Source organism: Sebastes umbrosus, chromosome 22 (genome assembly GCF_015220745.1).
Source record: "Sebastes umbrosus isolate fSebUmb1 chromosome 22, fSebUmb1.pri, whole genome shotgun sequence".
Lineage (NCBI taxonomy): Eukaryota > Metazoa > Chordata > Actinopteri > Perciformes > Sebastidae > Sebastes > Sebastes umbrosus.
Window position 1 is genome coordinate 17,035,173 of NC_051290.1, and position 21,334 is coordinate 17,056,506.

Consider the following 21,334-nt stretch of genomic DNA (forward strand, 5'->3'; position numbering starts at 1 on the left):
TGTAAACAAACAGAGCTGAAATGTAAGGGTAGTTCATGAAAAAGGGTTTAGATTAGTGCCGTCACTCTAAAAGCCAACACACTTTCTATTTCTTATCTTTCTCTGCTCATACAGAACAAAAGGTCTATTATTTTTAATATTTAATAACTTATCATCTAAGACATACACTGAATGTGCAATATATTAATGGTATCTTTTTTTTTATTACCTTTTTTACCATCAACATTCAAAGTCATTCAGATGTTAAAAAAATTCTTCTTTTAAACAGCATTAATTGACATTATAATATTATATATTTCATGCAATTGGCCACCAGGGGGTAGCACAATAAGCTGTAAACACAACATTGACACATCATCGCCTTATATTGATGATGTGTCAAATGTGTTAGCAGACAGTGGCCAATCTACACAGCAGACACAAAACGACATTAGCATTCAATTTAACTTTCAGCTCTGTTTTGGTCTCCACCTCTTTTCACAGAAAGCCGCTGCCTGCTACTACAGAACTAGTACTTCAAAATTGTACTTAAGTACGGTACTTGAGTAAATGTACTTATTTACATTCCACCACTGGAAAAGTACTTGGCAGATGATTGGATGAATCATCTCATCTGTCAATCAAACTCTTGCCGAAGCCAGTCAGGAGGAGAGTGAAAACAAGCCTTCAGTGTCGTGACTCTCCAGTTTTGATACAACTAATGCTATTGCAGCATCTACGCTAACCACTTCAGGAGCCGGCATTGTTGTTTTGAACGACTAGTCGCCTCTCCGTGTCACGTCACACATACCTAAGCCACGTCCATAGCTGCCAGTAGCTCTTCAGAGGACGCTGATTGGTCCGTAGCACTGTGGTTCGGACACAAACGCATTACTCGAAGCGTGACTGATTCTCTGCTGTGCAAGGGAAGCCTGCTACAGCTGGAAACACAGTTTATGAGAGCGGTGAGAGTGAACCAAAACAGTAAAGGTGCAGAATGAAAAACCAAAACAATGAGCTGAAAGAGGCTAAAGCGCCAGGAAAAGCTGAGCTCTGCAGACTGTGGCGATGATTCTGTGGGTTTGTCAGGCGGCCCCTTACATATATTTACATATATCCATTTGATCCATTGCTAATATGAAAATATGAATAGGTGCAGCTTTAACTTATCTGCTTCTCTTTATCTACATATTAGTGTCTATTATACCTTGAAAAATGGGGATCCACTAAGGATACTAAATGAGTTTCTTACCTGGATTTGCTTTATCTATATATTTTGTGAAAAGAGTAACTATCCAAAAAAGCATCCAAAGTAGACAGTCTTTGGTTTATAGTTTAAAGTGTAGCAATCCAATAGGGACAACTCCCTGCAACAACAAGCATGCGGTCTGACGTGTGAAGACAGATCCTGGCACAAGTGGATGCTGATATGCAGTGAAGCAGAAATACTGTATAAAGGCAAATTCAGGGAGGTATATCCAAACAACATTTCAAACGTCACACACAGCTATAAGTTTGATAAGAATGTATTTTATCTACATGGACGCCGGCCAAAAAAACTTTGATCCGGTATCGTTTTTAGTTGTCAGTTTATACGTCATGCTTTGAGCTGAAACCAGATCCAATCAAAAAAATGTGTACAACTGAGCCTTTAGAGAATTTTCTTCCCATGGAAAATTCAATCTGCGACAGACGCTTGTTTTTCGCTGCTCACAAGTCCGGGCAGGTCAAAAGTACAAGATAAGCATGTTAGTATTGAGCAGGCAGATGGTAAGAAAATCGTTGTCATTGACCTGCTACAAACTATCAGATAGCCACATGCAGCAGCCAACTGATCAGATTACTTTACTGTACGAGCAATAATAAGACCTGCAAGTCGGCCATGCGTTAAATAGGAAACATTATCACTGTGGTGGAGTCAATTACAGATCTTTATTTTAGCACAAGGTTTTAAGATGCTTTGGTTTGTTGTCTTGAGGGTAAAAAAACACTGCTTGTCCATACAAGCCTGCTCCTCCACATTCTTTCAAACGTGGCCGAAAAGAGATGCAGAAGCCCCTTCCTTGTGCATTTTGCTCATAAGATAAAAGTGAGCTTATGAGGAATCACAGTGAATAATGAAAGAAAGCAAAGACTGGCTTTTTTCAATTCTACCGGCTAAGTAGCAATCTGAAGTCAAATAGCCGTCGGTAACCGGTGGATTATGTTTAGCGCTAGCTCATTTAATTCCTTTATTATTTCGCAGCAAGCTCTCTGCTTCAGAAATCACAGGAAATTGATTCCATTATCTGTATCACTTCTCTGTGCATAGCACCTGCATATGAAATGCAACACACCCGCCATCTTAACATCTCTGCCATTGAAGTGACATTACTATTGTCATGGCAACAAACCCCCTTCTCCATAGAGAAACTGTAGCTCGCAGCATCCTGTTTTTGGAGTCAGGTATACCAGGTTTAGATTTGTGCACGCCACAAATCATGACTTTTTCCACGAGAGACCTTTTTTCAGAATGTTAAAGGGTTGTAAATCTGTATGAAGTCAGCATGTCTGTATGTCTGTACCCTGTCTAAACGAGCAGTTTGCCTGCACCGCCCATGTGAGCTACGCTGGAAGAAAATATACTATATTTACAGTTTTATGGACGCATATTCCACATTTACTGAACATATGCTTCCTCCTTCCATTTGACATTTACATTGTGAAGAAACAATCATGCACTATTGTCATTTTTCTACACATATATTACCTTTATCTGTAGTTTGGATAAGGAAATATTGAGCAATGTGCACATTCAAGTAGCCAAGTTAAAGGTTCCATATATGGGATTCAGAGCATTATTATAGCAGCAAACAGCTATCTGCTATGTGAAGATATAAAGGAGTAGGGTCTACCTGAGCAGAGAATGAAGTGTGTGTTCTAATCCGAGCTTCTCAGAGCTTTGTTTACATAGCCGGGGTCGGCCATGTGTGCCTTTTAGTGCATGTGAGCATGCCCCACTGGCCACCACTCTGCATTGTGGTCATACGGCGGATGCAAATGATAACGGCGCCCCGATCCACGGCGTCATCGCGGAAGCATAGCGCCTACCCTCCGGTCCCCCACTAGGTAAACACTGAGTTCTAGCAGCACTTTTGCCATTGTTAGCACTGTTAGCTACGATCCGCCGGCTCACCCGCCGCCATGTTGAGAGCCTTGAAGAGGCAATAGATATGCTCGGAATTTCGAATTTACCATCTTTAAGGTAAAACACATATTTTGACATGATTTCTATTTTTTCATCATATCTACATACTTTAACTTTTTCTGTATTTATGTTTTTCTGTAGACTTGTTTATGCTAAAATGATGCATATTTTGTCCATTAAAGGTGCAGTGTGTTGGATCTGATGGCATCTAGCGGTGAGGATGCAGGCTGGAACCAACTGAAGCTACTCCCATGTGCCAAGCGTGTAGGAGAACTGCGGTTGTGGATGCCAAAATGTGAAAATGCGAAAGGCCCTATCTAGAGCCAGTGTTTGGTTTGTTCGTTCTAGGCTACTGTAGAAACATGGCGGACTTCGTGAAGAGGACCTGCTCCCTATGTAGATATAAACGGCTCATTCTAAGCTAGCAAAAACACAACAATTCTCATTTTCAGGTGATTATACATTAAAGAAAAACATACTTATTAATATTGTATTTCATTTCTGCCAATAGACCCCCCTAAATGTTATACAAAATTCCTTTGAAGTTACACTGTGGAGTTTCTGACCACTAGTAGCGCTATGGAGCAATGTTTTTATCAGTGGGACCCCATTATGTTTGTGTCGTTCACATGTGTGAGCACGGGGGCGACACAACGCATTCCTGCTGCTGGTTTCATGACATGTGGTGGTGATAATGCAGAGTAGCAGTGCACAAACAAAGGCAGTGAAGAAGACTGCTAGAAAATAAAACGTGAATGAAACAATGCCAAAAATACAATATTTAAAAAAAAATGACTTTGAAAATGTTTTATGGGAAAGGAAAGGCAATGTTAGACCTCAAACATACAGACAGTGTGTTTTGGTGAGAACCACTGAATGTAAACATAACTTTTGTTTGTTTACAAAGAACTCCACAGGGCACCTTTAAAGATATTTTTGGGTGGGGAAATTCACATACCTGAATCGTGTTTGGCAGTCAGGTATAAACATGCTAAGTAATCTTGTAAATTTAATGTCAAAGCCATACTTGACAAAGATGGACTTTTGATTAAAAAAGCTGCAACTTTAAACATCAATGAATAAATGAAGAGATCTGCTGTACTGTCACAAAAGAAACCATTATATTAACAAATGTGGCAGTTAGATCCTCAAAACGCCTCCTTGCTGTTCAATTTGCTGCTCATTGCAGATTTTTGTCTGTATTTGTCAAAGAAAGGACTGAGTGAGAGGGGAAGAAAGGGGGTTTTGATGTGCCTATACTCAAGGACATCGACACAGCACCTTGCAAAATCTAATTTCCAAAGTGTGAAATTTCCTCATTCTCTCTCATGATAGCTTCATTTCATAGTGAAAGCTAATTATGGGCGCTATAATTTCGTTCAGCAGTCAAGTCATCAGCTGGTCAAATACGGAGCGGGCTCGCCAAATGACACAATATAATTGCTGTGGCAAAAACAAATGCTCTTTGAGATATTGGTCATCATATTTCAGACATTTTAATACAGAGGAGCGAGAAGAATACTTGTTTATATTGGCTGGGTCTTTGCGTGCGTGTCATTTGGGGTTACTGAAAACTTTTTCCACTTTCTGTGTTTTTCCCCTCCCATCCCCTCACACATCATACTTTTCTCACGCTGTGCCTCTTAACATTGTTTCTCCACTGGAGCAGCTGTCTCTCTTTTCAACCCGAGCAAAAAAAGCAGAACAACAGTTTTACAAGAAAAACAAACAGTCATCCCACCCCTTTGACATTGTCTTGTTAAAAAAAAGGCCGAGCCAGATTTAAGATTCACTGGGGTTGCAATCTGCATGCTAAGGCCCATCAATTTTTCATGGCTCTCACACTATGAGCACTCACAGCCAGAAGGGGGTAATGCAAAATTGATTTGTGTATTAAAACTGCTTAGCCAAGCAAGCATCACTGGGAAATGTTGTGATTACCCCCTTGGGATTTGGGAAGGCCATGTATAGCCGAAGTGATCGAAAGAGGGACTCTTCTGTCCAAATACCAAAAGATTTCTACGAACAACATTCTAAATAACAAACCTTAAATAAACATGTACCATTTTCAGACACCGTATTGAGACTGCCAGTAGGAAACTTAAATTATTCATGGCGTTTGTACTTTTTTAAAACAGTATACAGTTGATAGCAGCTGGGAAGATGACACAGTACATCTTACATTGCAAACCAGTGCAGTGGTGTCACAACCAACACAACATCAACATGGATATCACAAGCAAAACAACATAATGATGTCACAACTAATATGACACCAGTGATGTCCCACCCAAATAGCACCACTGATGTATCAATCAGTAGGCAACCTCCGGGTCTGAGAAGTGAAGCCAATGCAGAAGTGCCTTAAACTTACATTCTTTCTAATAGCCAGCAGGGGGCGACTCCTCTGGTTGCAAAAAGAAGTCTGTTTGTACAGAAGTCTATGAGAAAATGAACCTACTTCTCACTTGATTTATGACCTCAGTAAACATTGTAAACATGAGTTTATGGTCTCAATCGCTAGTTTAAAGTCTTCTTCAATACAGCATGATGTTCATTTAGTAAAATATGGTCCCTCTTTAGAGTCAAATAGACCATAAAGCAGGGTATGCTTTAGGGCGTGGCTACCTTGTGATTGACAGGTCGCTACCACGGCGTTGTCCGGTCTGGGAGTTGTCCGTGTTTTCGTCTTACAACTTTAACCCTTTCACAGTGTGTTTTCATTTTATGAAAGTTAATTGTAACATTTTTGGTCGCCTAAAAATGTCTTATTCAGCATTCGGTTGTAGTTAGCGCCACCCTCTCATGTCACTTCTGGTTGCAAAAACCAAAATGGCAACGGCCAAAATTCCGAACTCGAGGCTTCGAAACATAGTCCACACACCAATAGGTGACATCGCGGTGACTACGTCCACCACTTATATACAATCTATGGTAACAACACACAGTCCACTCGTCATCGTAGAGTGGTGTTTCTTCAGAGTATAGATGACTTGCAGAGAGCATATTGAGCAAACGATAGCCATCAGCTTCATTTTGGCCTTTGGACACATTGCCAACAGAATGTTGTTTATTAGCTACAGCTGATACAATCTATCACTGCCAATGTTTTTCATTTTAAGTGGCGAAAGGGATGGCCAGCAGCTGAGTGTGTGGTACATTTTACTGTTTAAAAAAAAAAAAAAAAAAGAGCAAGGAGAGACAAAAGATTTGTTAGCCTTACAGCGAAGTGAATCTGGGACATTTTACCAACCTGAAACTGGATGCAAACTGGAGTAATGATAATATATGGTAAAATTAAATGAACAACTCATCCATACCCTCAGGCTACCTTGGTTGTGACAAAGGATTTCACCCTCTCAGAGGTCACTTTATTCAGCACGGGGGGGGGGAGACTGTCTAATCGCCGCATATAACAACATGACCTGTGTCCGTCCTGGATTTACAAATGCTCACCTTTGTGCAGTAGCATTGCCTGACTGCACAAAACATTACTAACACATACATATTCATCAGAGCACATTTGTAGGGGTCATCAAACGAGTCGTGTGGACTCTCGCTTAGCTCCCCGGCCTGCTTATACTAAATATGTCCTTGAGTGTCAGAGGAGGTGAATACCTGCACTTCTGGAATATTTATCAGCTCTCGATTTGGCAGTTTCATCCATTATCAAAGGGATCCTTAATATGGTCAAATGAGCGTAGGTAACAAGGTCTGTGGATAGGAACTGACACAAAGATTTTTTCTTTACAGTCATCCCAGATTGTTCAAAAGATTGATTAGAAATAAAGCGTTTTTTTTGCTTACCAATGGGCTGTGAAAAAACACATTTCTTGTGAAGAGCAGCATTCATAAAGTTAAAGAATTTACTTTTCTGTCGGCACCAATTATGTGAAAACAAATTCATAGCATCCCCATAAATTACATACCCATCAACTCACTCTCCCACATTATGCTTTGACAACTCCTCAACTCTGAAAAAGCACTCAAAGGTCATTTCTATCCCGCAACATGAAAAGCTCACTCCAATAAAAGTAATTTAATCACTATTTGCAAAAAAAGGGTTGGCACGCGTCACTGTAGCCGCCAAACAAGTGGTGAGTCATACCAGTTAATGGTCAGCTCAACAAGCGGGGTTTAACACAAATGGAATGCCATTTCTTGATTATTGCTGGTGTCATGCGAGCTTAATTTAACGCTGACCTGCACGTCAAAACATGTCCTCGATTGAAGCGAGGCGGTGAGAGGTTGAGCTGAGATTGAGTCGATTAGGTGGTGCGACTGTAAGCCTGCAAGGAAAAAATATGTGGTTGAATATGACCAGAAGCATTCAAGACAATTATGTTAAGATGCAGGCACACACACACGAAAGTTGAAATGATCTGGGCCAAAACAAATTGCATGAAATTACTGCCAAGTAAAAACAGATCTATACACTGGTGGGAAGTTTGAGTGAAAAACACTCCTCTGGCCTTCTGATGCCATCTTGTCTTTGCTGTCGAGAAAGAAAGACGCTCATCCCTGTCAAGAAAGGACTGCAACCTGTGGTTGAGAACGCGATTGGAAATGGCAGCGTGGCTTTTTATCCACGTTTGAGGAGCAGCTACTGACCTTTACGACTAAGAGCTGTAACATGTTGTCTGCTACATCTGGGCTCTGCGCCTGGCAGTCACCGGGCTATTTGGTGATTATGGAAATATTTGTAGACGTCTCTGCCGGGAGAGAGAGCCCAGGGGAGCATTTACCCAGCCTACCATCAAGCCCCCCCCCCAATCCAACTCCCATCTCTGTGTCGGATCCCCCTTTAGTGTGGCTTTGTGGTCGTTTCTCAGCCTGTAATCTTCTCCCACACAAACCATCTTGAGTAAAACAGAAGCAACACCGTGGGGATGCTTCTGTTTTAAAAAGTAACCCGTTTCTCTATCGTCAAACATGAAAAACAGGCACACAATAATCCTGTACCCACACTATCACACCAGTTGATATAGTAAATACAATCATAAAGTAAACTATGCCTAATTAAAAATAAATTAAATTAAATGAGAGAATGAGGAACAAATATTTAAATGTCTTATTGATAACATTTCTATGTACACAAATATTTAAAAAGCTTTTAGAAAGGTCCTGAATAAAAGTATGGCTTTTCCTAAAAAAGTATAATGATTGTGAATAAATCATTTAAAAAATTTTGGCAGGTCCAAAATGAATGTCTCCCTGGCCTTCGGTTCCCACTTCTAGCAAGGCTTGTGAGCCAATAGTATAACAACAACGTTGGTATCACGTGGTATCTATGGGTCATCAGCGATCAAGTTACCAGTTATGGTACATGTCCACAGCCTCCGTCCTTTCCACACTTCCCATTCATTGTCCATGTAAGCAGTCGTGCAATAGATTCTGGTAGCGTGGCAGCACGTTTCGAGAGACGGGGCGTCACGTTGGCTGCTCCTCATTTGCATAAAGTTGAGGTTTAGGCTACTTAATGCAAATCGAGGGCGTCTGGCACGACTCGCCGCCTCTGGAAACTCCCGGCAAACTTTTAAACTAACAGTTGTCAATGCAACCAATGGGTTCGCTTGCTTGCCAATGCTGGGAAGCAGGCGACCCCACCCCTGTGGACATGTACCATTAGTGTGGAGTTTGACGGTAAGTGCCTAGCAACGACTTGTTGTGAAGTGAATGCAACGGAACGTGGGAGGGAGAATGCGACATCTAGTGGCTGAATGTTATCAATGTTATCAATAGTACCTTTAAAGTGAAAATAAATCCTTACAATTTTGACAGCATATATTTTTTTTCTCCAATTTGGTCAAAATTAAACTTCTATTGCTTGAACAATATATTGTAAGTTTAATTATTTTGTGGTCATTTTATATTAATTACATTAAATCTGTGCAAATGAGAAATTATAACAAAAAACACAACAATCAGAATAATGCCTCCTTTTAGTGGCTATTTATTGTGTTCGAGTAACCTATGGCAATTTGTAGGTAAAGGAGCACTGAAGCTTTTAAATGTAACTTGACTGAAGTATGAAGTATCCGAGGGAGTTTTGTTATCCATTTGTTTTAGCTTTATGCTTTTACTTTTCGAACAACATTCGCTGTGTTTGAGTGACAAGCAGTACTTAGGATGGAAGGAATGACATTTCCGCAACTTGAATGAAGACAAACTGTTAATTTTCACTAAAGTCGTTATGAGTCATGAGTGTGCCTAAGCAATACAAGGCAACCACCACGGAAGGTGGAACACATTTGTCTCACATGTACCTGTTTTGACACTTCCATCTCTGAATGTGATTTCAGTAAAGAGGTCACATTCAAAATCTGAACCATCCAAAATGTATTTTCTTTTTTATTTGGGGCTCCAAAGACAGATCTGTAAGTGCACTATCTCCAATCCGTGGGAGGATCTTATCTAACCTTTCCTGCCTCATGAAAAATTCAGCATCCTGGCCACCAATCTCCGCCGTCTCAGGATGTTATGTCCGATACAGAGGCGGAGGTGCTGGGGAGAGAGGAGGAAATTGCTTTGGACTCCAGCACTGTATGATCAGTAATATCGCCGCAAAGGACCTCATTCACCCACATATTCCATATAGCGCCCTTTACCGCGCGCATTCGCAGCAGTCGGATCTCATTCCAGCTGTGGTGCTCTGTATGTGTGTGTTTGTGTGTGTGTGTACGGCCCTGGGTTTGTGATAGGTCTCTGTGATAGGGGTGGCAGGTTACGTAACAAAGGGGTAGGCGGCGGTGGGGCGCAGAGGAGTTGAGCGGCAAACTGTGGCATGACAGCTCTCCGAACACAGAGGGAAGGTCTAACGCGGGTGAGTGACAGAGATGTCGAGATAAAGCTTCCTGTCAGTCTCTAGCAAGTGTTGCCCACCATCTCTACCAACCCCCTCATCCCCGAGGGGCCTGGCAGACAGGACAGAGGAGATCCTTAAATATCACGGAGCTCCTCAACATTATAGCCAAACGTCTGTTTTGTAAAGAGGCATCTCCCTCTAAGCTTTTTCCTCGGTCTCACTCTCTCTTGTAGCCTGACTGTTTTGTTTAAAAAAAAAAAATAGAGGATTATTAGGAATCTATATTATCATTCAGGTTTTGACTTCTGCAGACAAGAGAGAGACAAAAATAGCTCCTGCAGAGCTTTGGATTTATCATTCATGTTACATGGACTTCAGTTTTACTAGTTAGATTAACCACAAATTGGGTTATTAGTTAAATTACTCAAACAGAACAAAATGACTAAGAACAAGTGGGGGTGCACTAGTTATAGGGCTTTTCTAGCGATTAATATATCAACTATTTCACTGAATAATCAATTGATCTAAATGATTAATTTTCCTCTATAATATCTAATTCACCATTTCATTTAAGTTCATTCTATTTTGACAAACTGTTTGTCACTGTATAATGCAGCACAAGACAAAAAGTAAACAAAGGCTTACATATTAAAGCTGCAGTCGGTAGCTTTGAACAAATATGATAAAAAGTTATTTCACTATATCCTGACAGTAGTGCATGAGATAGATAATCTGTGGAAAAAAAGTCACGTTCTTCTGCTTCCTCTTAGTGTTCCTAATGGCATTTGAAAAGGTGAACGTGCCCAAAGGAAAACAACCAATCAGAGCCAAGACGTCTCTGGGCAGACGTCAATCACTGCTCGTGAAACTTGCAACCTCCAAACAGTCAAACTAGGCAGCGCTGATCTAATACAAATCAATATTCTGTTACTATAATGTCTATTTCGCTCATTAAATGTTTTCAGAAACATCTTGTAGTGTACTGTTTAGCTGTAAAATGAGAAAGTGACAGGCCACTTGCACCTACCAGCAACTCTAATGCTTACTTATTAATATGTTTTTATATCTCTGGTTGTGTACGGATGAAACAAATGAGATGTTAAATAGCTTGAGAGGTGCAGGTGTGCATATTTTGTAACTTTGGAGAGAGAAAAGCTAGCTGGTTTCCCTTGCTTTCAGTCTTTAAGCTGTGCTAGGCTAATTGGCTCATGGCCCCAGCTCCACATTAAGGGAATAGCTTAGTACCTTGGCAATACATTGTTTTCCTGTCCAGAGTTAGATGAGAGGAATTATAAAATGGGTAGCTCAAATCAAGCAATCTGTTCATAGCCGTGATATAATACCCACATACCACTGCAGTTTCACAATGCGTCTGACAAGAAATCCGCTACTGAATGGAAACATTTAAGGTTTGAGCAGTGCTCATCTCCAGAAAAAAATCCAGGTTCCACAATGTTCCCCATAATATGCAAGGAAGCAGGAACGCAACGGTAATTCACAAACCACTGCCTCTGCAGCACCACGATTCAGAAACTATCCGATGCGGGTCAAGAGAGATTATGTCGTAAATGGATTGGCTACCGAAACTAGGGGACTGAAGAAAGTGGAGCAACATCCTCGCCGCGCCAAGCAACACCCCTCCACCTATCAAAATAAGGCAAGCCTATAGTACAAGTTACCAACGTCATCCTACTGACGCTGGACAGTTTTTCAGTGGTAGCACAACAAATGGCAACATATAATAATGTAAATTAAGAGCCAAATAATGAAATCATAATAACGCAAGCCTGTGATGAAAAAAATTAATATGCTAGCTGCTGTTGTACGCTCCATAGCAACCACCGTTACAGCAACCGCCTCAGTATGTGCAGGCAGGTGGGCCTATTTTATTGTATATTTTATTATTATCTATTAATTAAAAAAAACTATTTAAATTGGAATGCGTCTATAACTTTCTTAATGCCATACTTGACAACGATTTTATAAAAGCAATAGCTCACTTCAGACCACGGCCTGTCGTGAGCTATTGCTTAATGATAACGCTCCTATTTCTTCAGTCAGGTTACAGTTAGCATAAAAACTGAAAGCAGTGGGAAATAGCTAGCCTGGCTCTGTCTGAAAGGTGAAAAGAAATCTGTATTTTTACACGATGGTTTGATATTACCCCTCCAAGTGCTCATACTGCTGCATTTTGATTATTTTTTTGGAAAAGTAAAATCAAGCTTGTTTCACTGTCGTCACTTGAGAGCACTTGAGTTTTGTTTGACAGTGTACTGATTTGCTTCCGACGTCCAACAAAGAATTGTGTCGAGCATTAATGCAGGGCAGCTGAGGGATAAAGAAGGGCAGCTACAATGGCTACAACCGTACAGTGGGTTTAAATTTAAGCCTGAGGCGTGAACAACCCACGCAACCCTGCCAGCCACCAACTGTATGTTTGCTTGGCTTTGCACAAGTGTGAACAACACCATCGGTTGCACGATCTCACTGCAATGCCTAGGCCCATTAGACGAGAAGTCACACTCCTCTTATTTCCACCCCTGCCTCTGCTGGGCAGGGGGACAACCCCCGTTAGCGAGCGCCACCCGCCGAGCCAGAGGACACGGAGCAGCCGAGTCGAGGCACCCGGCCAGAGGCTTGCCAGCGGGGGCGCCTGGCCCGAGCGAGGCAGCCTCTCTGGCTGGATGTCCACCTGGGCGATAAGCACCACAGACCCCCGCTCAACCCCCAAGGGCTCACAGCGGGACGTCGATACAGAGTCGCTGCTGTTCTTCTCAGATACGATGTTGTCGATTGTTCAATAAAAGGCAGGGAGAAAAGACGGACATGCGCTGTTTTCTCACTTGAATTTTTTGGTTTGAGGTGATCCCAATTTTCCCCCTAAAAATTACATCTTGCTGGCATTTGATGGCACTAACCTGTGAATTTGACCCGCTTTACAGTCGAAGCCGCGAAGGATCCAGGATCCGATCTCCTCCCTCCCTTTTCCAAACAGCCCTGTAGAATGAAACACAACAAAAAGAAACACTGTCAATAATTCAGCATAAAATCCATGTATACTGGAAGTGACCAATTACATTTGTTATGCAGCGTTTCCATCAATATCAGCTTTAAAGTTGCCCAAAATTATTTGAATCAGTGACCATTCATGCACATCAGTGTGTGACATTTAGAGTGTGAGCTCCGAAATACCAGTTGGCCACGGCTGCATTTATTATGCAAATGTGAGATGTGAAAATCAGTGATTACAACATTATTTAAAAAACACGTTTCCAAATTACAGCCTCTCCTTTGTGTCCGTGTTAACGCAGCAAACTTAACTGCCCCTATGCAGCCGGCGAATGCAGCAATCAATGTATGTATGCCGGTTGCCATGGTTTCCCGTCCTGATGTGTGCTGTGAGTTGTGATCTACATTTGAGAGTGGGCTTTGTAGCGATGTGGGGGCATTGTAATAGAAGAAAAGTGATCGTGATGCATGTTTGCAAGAAGGAAAATGTCTTCAGACTGTCTGGAGATTTGTTGAATCCGTACAGATATTAATGTATTGTTTGTGTAAGATGTTTTTATTGACAGGGAGCACCTTGACCTCGCAGCTGATTGCATCAAAAAGCCCAACAGCATAATTTTAAGGCTGTAATCAATACCTGCTGAGGTAAAGTGGCCCGCACCATAAAGTGTCCTCACTGTGAAGCACAGACAGATAAATTATCTGAAGGAAATCAAGATAATGACTTCCATTTACTCAATAAGCAGATATTAATTATCTGTCCGACAGATTAGGGGGCCAGACGTATTGAGAGCCTCGAGATAAATGGCTTTCTGATCAAGATATAATGAAAACCTTTTTAAGTCCTCCAACCAAGCACTCGCAAATTTACATATTAATTCCTGCCCTTGTTTTGGCCGGAGATTTTTATTTCACCGCCACACCCTTAACAGCATCACTGTGCTTTGTTTTCTTCTCAGTTTTTGATGTTATCACAAACATGGCGTCGCCCCGCTATAGCCCCCTCCCCGCCGCCGCCATCGCCACCGCCACCCTCTGTGGAAAAGTAATGAAATGATGAATTTGTCAAACAACCACAGGGTGACTATGATGAATTTTGTGGTATCTCTCTGACTAATAGCTCTGTCAACAAGAACAACTCTCTATAGATGAGCGCAAATGGGCGAAGCAATCGTGGTATTTGTGGTTTAATGCACAAAACATGAGCAAGCGGTGGCTTAGATTGAGGCTGGAGATATATCTCTCTGATGAGAGAGGTTAATCCAGCATTGATTACCGAGGCCACCGTGTTTTTTTTTTTTTTTTTTTTCCACAAACACTGAAATGCAGAGCCTCTGTCCCCGACTCTTCAGAGGCGTATTTGCCGGAGGGGCGAGCTGATATGTGGCGGGCCATCGTGCATTTGGCCGTTGTCCAGTCGTTTAACCTGCCAATAGCAGCATGATCTCTGAGATGCCCATGAGAGCAAATATTGCCCCGCGGCCTAGCTGAAGCTGTCTGGTTCGGCGAAGGAAACCATATCTAAGAACTGCCAAGGCATCCCTCAAGTTGGCAAAGTGTCGGCGGGCACTATGTTCGCAAGCACTTCTCCTGGCTGTTAGGGGAGGCCCACTGGGGGATTCCTCTGAAGCTACAAAAACCCAGACAAACACAGGTCGCTTACGTTATTATTAATATTTAAACTTGGGTGGTGGGTGAGGCTTCTCTCATCTAGAGTACAGATACAGTGCGTGGGCGGGAGCAACCTTTTTAACGTTTGCCAGCAGCTACCAGCAGTTACAGTACATCATTGCTATGAGATTCCCTGATAATAAGACCTATAATACTGGCTTATGCAATATCACACTGAAGACATGAACTGTATTAGCTTGCTACTATTCTAGTCACTGCTGTTCACTGCATTTAACCTTTCTCAGGGTTGTGTTGGAAGGAAGATTGAAGCACAAATACAGTGCATTCAGTTCTCTGGTCGACAGTAATTCAATGCCATTTATCTCCTGCCGCTTATCTCATCTTTCATATCAAAAGTACAAGTTTAACGTTGCACAGAGCAAGGCCATTATTTCCAAAGAAGGCATATAGCGGTGCACTTTACGCTGGTTTCCACCTCAAATATGCTGACCTCAGTAACACATATACGATGAGATTCTGGCATCGATGAGTGGTGGCAGTTATTACAACAATAGTTTCACTGTAGAGAAGAACGAAGGAAAAGCTCATCTTAACTGGCACAACAACGTTAGAGTTGGACGTTTTTTTTGTAACAGTTTAAAGAGTTTGGTCTTACACATTGAATAATAGTGGTTAACTAATGTGTTGTCAGTGGTTAGATTGTCAAAATGAGGCAAATAACAGCTTCAATCTCTGAGGTGCTTTGTTAGCGTCTTAGCAGGACAGGAAAATAAGTAGGAACATGCTGTATACCTGCGTATTCCCTGCACTACACCACTGCTTAGATGACAAGCAAAATGTTACCTAAAACTACATAGCCATATGCTCAGATTAGCATACATCACGTTACAAGAATCTTGAAACACCACCACGCAAAGTAACCTAAATCAATAGCTAACGTATGTTTCACATTGACTTCATCACTCTACCACGAAAGATTCGTCACTTGACATGCAGGTTGTGCAACAAACTGGCAACCCCTTGTTGTGAAGTGAATGCAATGGAACAGAGGAGGGAGAGGAGGGAGCCACATCTAGTGGCTGATTGTTATCAAGAGCACCTTTAACTTTGAGCACGAAATTGATTGTTTTACAAATATTTTCCAATTAACTTGCACCACTGTCTTCTCCTTATGCTAATATTTCCTTGTCAGGTACAAAAGATTCAAACAGACTCCGGTGTGTGCCATAAGAATGACTACCAACGATGCTAGGGCTGCAACTCATTTTCATTACTGATTAATCTGCCAATTCCTTTCTAAACTACTTGATTTGAGACTATAGGAAATGTAAAAAAAAAATAGTACAGTAATACAAAAATAGTCCAAAATTACATTTTCCAATGTCTTGTTTTGTGTGACCAACAGTCCAAAACCAAAAGATTAGTAAACTGTAAACTCAGTTTACAATGATAGTCAATTATCAATTAACAGTTGCAAATTAATTTTCTATTCGATTGCGGAAGTAGGCTCTAAATAGTACACAACAAACTAGTATTCCATATAAAAAAAAACATTTCAATAGCAACAAATACACTCAACATTTTAAACATGTGTCAAACAACAGTGTCAAAAATAGTATAATTAAGTTTATTAAATTAATTCATAGTTTTAGATTCAAGCACACAGGATAGATGTTCCTCATTGGAAAATCTTCTTATTGACGTGACAATAACTCAAACTATACTCCCCTGCCCATTCTTGCATCAATTCAACATCTAATATGGAACAGAGGTTTTAATGAAGGGTGCGTGTTTGTCCCCATCAGTTTAAATACGCATATGAGCCCTGGGTGGATCAACACATTTACACATTTTTGCAGCAGAGAAACAACAAAACAAAGAAACCCCACTTAAGATGCTTTAAAAAAGCTAATTAACTTAGCACAGCGGCATCATCCTGCATTACAGACGTATTGTTTCTTTGTCTTATGTGTGTGTGCTGGGAAGGGGAGCATGTTTGCACACATGTAAGAAAAGGACCAGCTGCTGAAGTTATGTTTCTATTTTTCTTTTTATTATCTCATGTGTGTGTGCCCGGTAACCACGGCTTTACCTCGGCAGGGTGCGCGTCTGACCACATACCAATCAGTTGCCTGGATAATGAGTATAATTGATTGGAGCCTCATTCAGATTCTGTGGAATAGAGCATGCAAATTGTCCTTGCCAAGTCTTAATGAGGGCCCTCCTTAATGGCACAATCAAAAATTTCACTTCTAATTTCGCAACCTGAAGCGAGTGCTCTGCGTTGATTGCATGGTCGGGTGCCAGCGTCAACAGCACGTAAATAGATAGGTTGGTGGTTTATCTCCATTTACTGGGGAAAATACGACACATGCTTACATACCCGCTGATGCAAGCTGAAGACTGAGAGTGCTCATAATCCATATTTTATTCACTGCAGTTTTCTTTTTTTATTATTATTGTGCCATTGATTGGTTCTGACACTGGCTGCAAGAGAAGTTATTGTTTGTGCTCCATTGAGGACTGCTAACTGCTGAGCCCCTCCATCATGCTTACAATGTCAATATCACGAGCGCTTGATCCTCTATTATCCTCAAGGAAATATTCACCGTGGAACCTGGCAACCGAGCACACATCATTTTGATGGCGAGCCCTTTATTCAGCCACAGGCTATGAACACTTTAATTTTTGCGTGTTTGCATTTCAAAATGGAATCAATCCAATATTAATAACGTCCTATTGGGAGAATGTGGTAAACAGCTCCCTGTAAGTCACTGAAATGATTTTGTTTTTGACAAACTTTTGCAAACTGAGATCCACGGTGTCTTTAGTAGTCCTGTCATTCTTCAACTAATGAATGAATTAACAAATGGAAGAGGATTTGCTTGTCTTGGGCTCTTCCTCAGAGGAAGGTTAATTTCCATTCAATATGCTAAACTGCTCAAAACCCAGGACTTTATCCAAGCACTAGCAAAACACACTGGTGTGCCCTGCGACCCCTTGGCCCGTCCTTAATCCTTCAGGATCCCGTGGTCAATATCTTAAGATTGATTCACCTCTCCAGTCAAATAAACTATTAAATCCATTAGCGAGACGGCTCGGGCTTACTTTACATTTTGATTACAATCAATTACTATCTCCTGGTCGTGGATCTGATTCTGCGGTTCCGTCCAAGTGTTAAAAGGCTCGAACCGTGCAGAGTCGAACAGCGAGTTTACAAAGTGAAAATTCAGTCCCTGATAAAAAGTTTAAGGGCTTTGAAATTCAGCGCATTTATGGTTTTGCTCAGGCGCCGATTATTATCTCGTTGGCAATGGAAGTCGAAAATGAAATCCCGAGGGCTCTAATGACAAAGATTTATAGGTGGGTGTAGTAGCATATTTATCATGGATTATTTACAGAGAGATTCTCTGTGATGAGCGCGGATGATATGTGGGGAGTGGAGACGTGGCACATGAATCAGGCCGAGAGCCCGGCTCTGCCACCAAGGACAAAAAGAGCATAATGACAAACACCACGGGAGCGGGTCGGGTCTGGATGTGGAAAAGAGAACTACACATGTCAGTGTAAACGTTTCATATAAATACCTAAATACAACCTGTTAATTTAAAGCTGCAGTAATATTTGTACATTAATAAAGATAACTGTGTGCAATGTGAAAGGAGTTGCTCTTAGTGACAAACCCACACACATTTATTACCGACTGCTATGAAGCGTTTTTTTTTTTTTTATCTGTTTTGGTTTAATAGCCTGAATATTTGTTACTGAACAGTTCTTTAGTCAGCTTGTTTAAATACAGGGCTATGAATAAAAGCGTGAATTTAATTAAAACTTTTGACAAACAGACATAATCGCAATCCAAACAAAGTCTAAGAAGGATATTTTGAATAACTGATGCAGAGTAGTGTTTTGCCTCCTCCTTTTGCTAGAGTTACTTAAACACATTATATACTGATGTGTTATTATGACATACAAATGTCACTCCCTAACAATGAGAGCAGCAGTTCATGCTCGCATCATATTAGTGTGGGAAAAGATGTGAATCATGATGACTAAACTAGACGGTGCTTTGTTAAACTCAATTAATGACAGTTGATAGTACGTCAGTAATAGCTTTTAGGGATTCTGTGGTGTATCAGAGCTAATGGTCTAATGAATCAATAGGAAACACTTAAAGGACCTTGTATGCACAAAACATTGCGACTAAGAGGAAAGGTCTCACTGATGTACGTAACTCTCAGTGAGTGACAGGCTAAAATCACGCAACCCCGAGGAGGCAATGAAGTACAAGACTTATGGTCGACAGGTGATTGTCAACATTGATTAGCGTTGCACGTTTAATTAAAGTGACTGACGAACTGTACCAATATATTTTGCCCCGAATTGTGTCGAATCACCAAGTTTGTGTTTCAAGTCCTTCCTAAGTTCTTAGTAGCTCCTAGCTAGTTTCAAACTAAATTGGGTTGCCCAATTTAAACTGTAGAAATGCCTCAACTTTAGCTAGACTTTAGTCATGTGTAAATCAGTTGCTAGGAAACATCTTTAGTGGCATCCAATCAACTATAAACAGGAAGTCACTGTAGCATCACCATGGATGTATAATAAGACCTAGACACAGAATTTTTGATCCATGGAGGTTTTATATTTGTACAATTTTCCTCGAGCCGAGAAAAGCGCCTTTAAAATCTGTGACGGCATTACAACGTAAAGTCTATGGGCCAAGCGGGAGCTCGTGGGCGGGGCCAGCGGGAGAGAAACCCTACAGCACATATTCAGTGGTACACATACCCCGGAAGTAAAGCCGGAAGTGATGCAGCTCTCATTGAATTGAATAGACACAATCTTGGGGTCAGGTATCCAGTTCCTATAATACGTCCATGAACATCACAAGCTAGCATAGCTTCAACAAAATTACAGTTTTCAGGGGGCTAATGATATATTAAACTCTGCATACCGTTTGTAAATGTATGTATTATACACACATTTAAATATGTGTTTTAGTAGTATTAGAGTGAGAGGGAAATCAGAATATGCTAACCTGAAGCAGGCTTACATTATTAGCCTACTGAAGGTCATTTAGTGTAATGTTTATAGCATACTGTTTTGTAAATTGAGGTATGTTCTGTGAAATTGAATGCAATTTTCTTAGTTTGTATCATTATCAAACAGCATTTTAATCTCAACGGGTCATATATAAGCAAGCTAACATCAAGCGCTTAAAGGTGCAGTGTGTAGGATTTGGCGGCATCTAGTGGAGAGGTTGCCGACTGCAACCAACTGAAACTTCTCCCGTGTGCCAAGCGTGTAGGAGAACTACGGTGGCCCGAAGCAAAAACGCAAATTGCCCTATCTAGAGCCAGTGTTTGGTTTTTCCGTTCTGGGCTACTGTAGAAACATAGTAGCCGGCTCCATGAAGAGGACCCGCTCCGTATGTAGATATAAAGGTAACGAAAACACAATTCTGATTTTGAGGTGATTATACACTAAAGAAAACATTCTTATCAATATTATATTCCATTTCTGCCAATAGATCCTAATAAACACACTGTTCCTTTAAGCTAGCTAGTTCAGCTAGCTACGCAACACTACAACTGGCAGTTATTTGGTGTAAATAGTAACAACAACAACTAAGTTACAACTAATATCTACAGTGAATAAAAAATAGTTTGCGTGGTGCAACCAGTTTTAATTCAAATATCCACTTATATCCACATGTTACAGCTAGGCTAAGTTTGAACATACAGCGAGCTGGTGCAACTGGCTCTTGGTTCATAAAGTACATCTGAAATGACATATACATTATATTTAGCACGAGAAAGTGATTTTAGATTCTGTAGATTCCTCATATTCTCCATCCGATCCATTTTTACATACAGCCATTTAGGACACTTGTTAAGGCTATTTTGTCTCTTTCGTGTGCTTCTAGGTATGTTACTGCATCTTAATCTTTGAATTTTGGCCCAAAATAGCATCGTAAGCCGTCTCCAGTCACACACTTTGTGTCTGTCTCCTGTATATTCTGGGTGATAGAATTTTTGGTAATCCCTTTGGATTAAAAAGACTTCTTCTAATACCTGGGGATGCAAGTCAACCACACTTAGTAGGTAGTGCATGTAAGCCTGTGTTGCTGCATGAAGAGGAGGGAAACGGAGTGTTTCGTGACGAAGAGACAGAAAGGGGAGAGAGGGAGTGAGGGAGGACAGAGAGGGAGAGAAAGAGCTTTAATGCTGGTGTCCCTTTTAGACATGCTTTTAATTCCTCTGCAGGAATATCAGCAATATTTAACTGGAAATGTCACAGAATGTCAAGTCGGAAAATGTCACTGGGGAAGGACTGGAGGGTGACCTCAAACCTCCCCTTTAAGATGAAATAAATATGCCTCTGTGGTATTGTAAAGACAGGTTTTTTTCCCGGGCATGATTTCTCCATTTTACGGTGGCTATTCATTTTCATAGCAACAGAGGGGCGAAAAGGCAGAAGACAGGCCAGGGAGAGATAAATGAACTCATCAATCGTGGCGAGTGGGGACACGGGAGCGGCTGACGTCCACCCTGTCATTTCCACCATCCGTTGGGTAATTTTTGACTCGCAGCATCGCCTCATTGTCGGCTCTCGCCTCCTATACGTGATTAATCCTGCGAATACTAAAAGGAGCAGTTACCGGTTCCCATGTATTGGTCAAACATTTACATATGAAAGCATACATTAAGAGGTGAGTCACT

General features: G+C 41.1%; 1 long non-coding RNA gene across 2 annotated transcripts in view; it reads right to left on the bottom strand.

The window, feature by feature from the left end:
• Positions 1-9,294: 9,294 nt before the first annotated feature.
• The window catches only part of LOC119481244, a 102,673-nt gene continuing 90,633 nt past the window's right edge, over positions 9,295-21,334 (bottom strand). For both annotated transcript variants that reach the window (XR_005205142.1, XR_005205143.1), the window contains exons 3-4: positions 12,890-12,968; positions 9,295-9,670 (exon numbers count right to left, since the gene is read on the bottom strand). This is a non-coding gene — a long non-coding RNA (uncharacterized LOC119481244). The remainder of the gene's footprint in view (positions 9,671-12,889; positions 12,969-21,334) is intronic.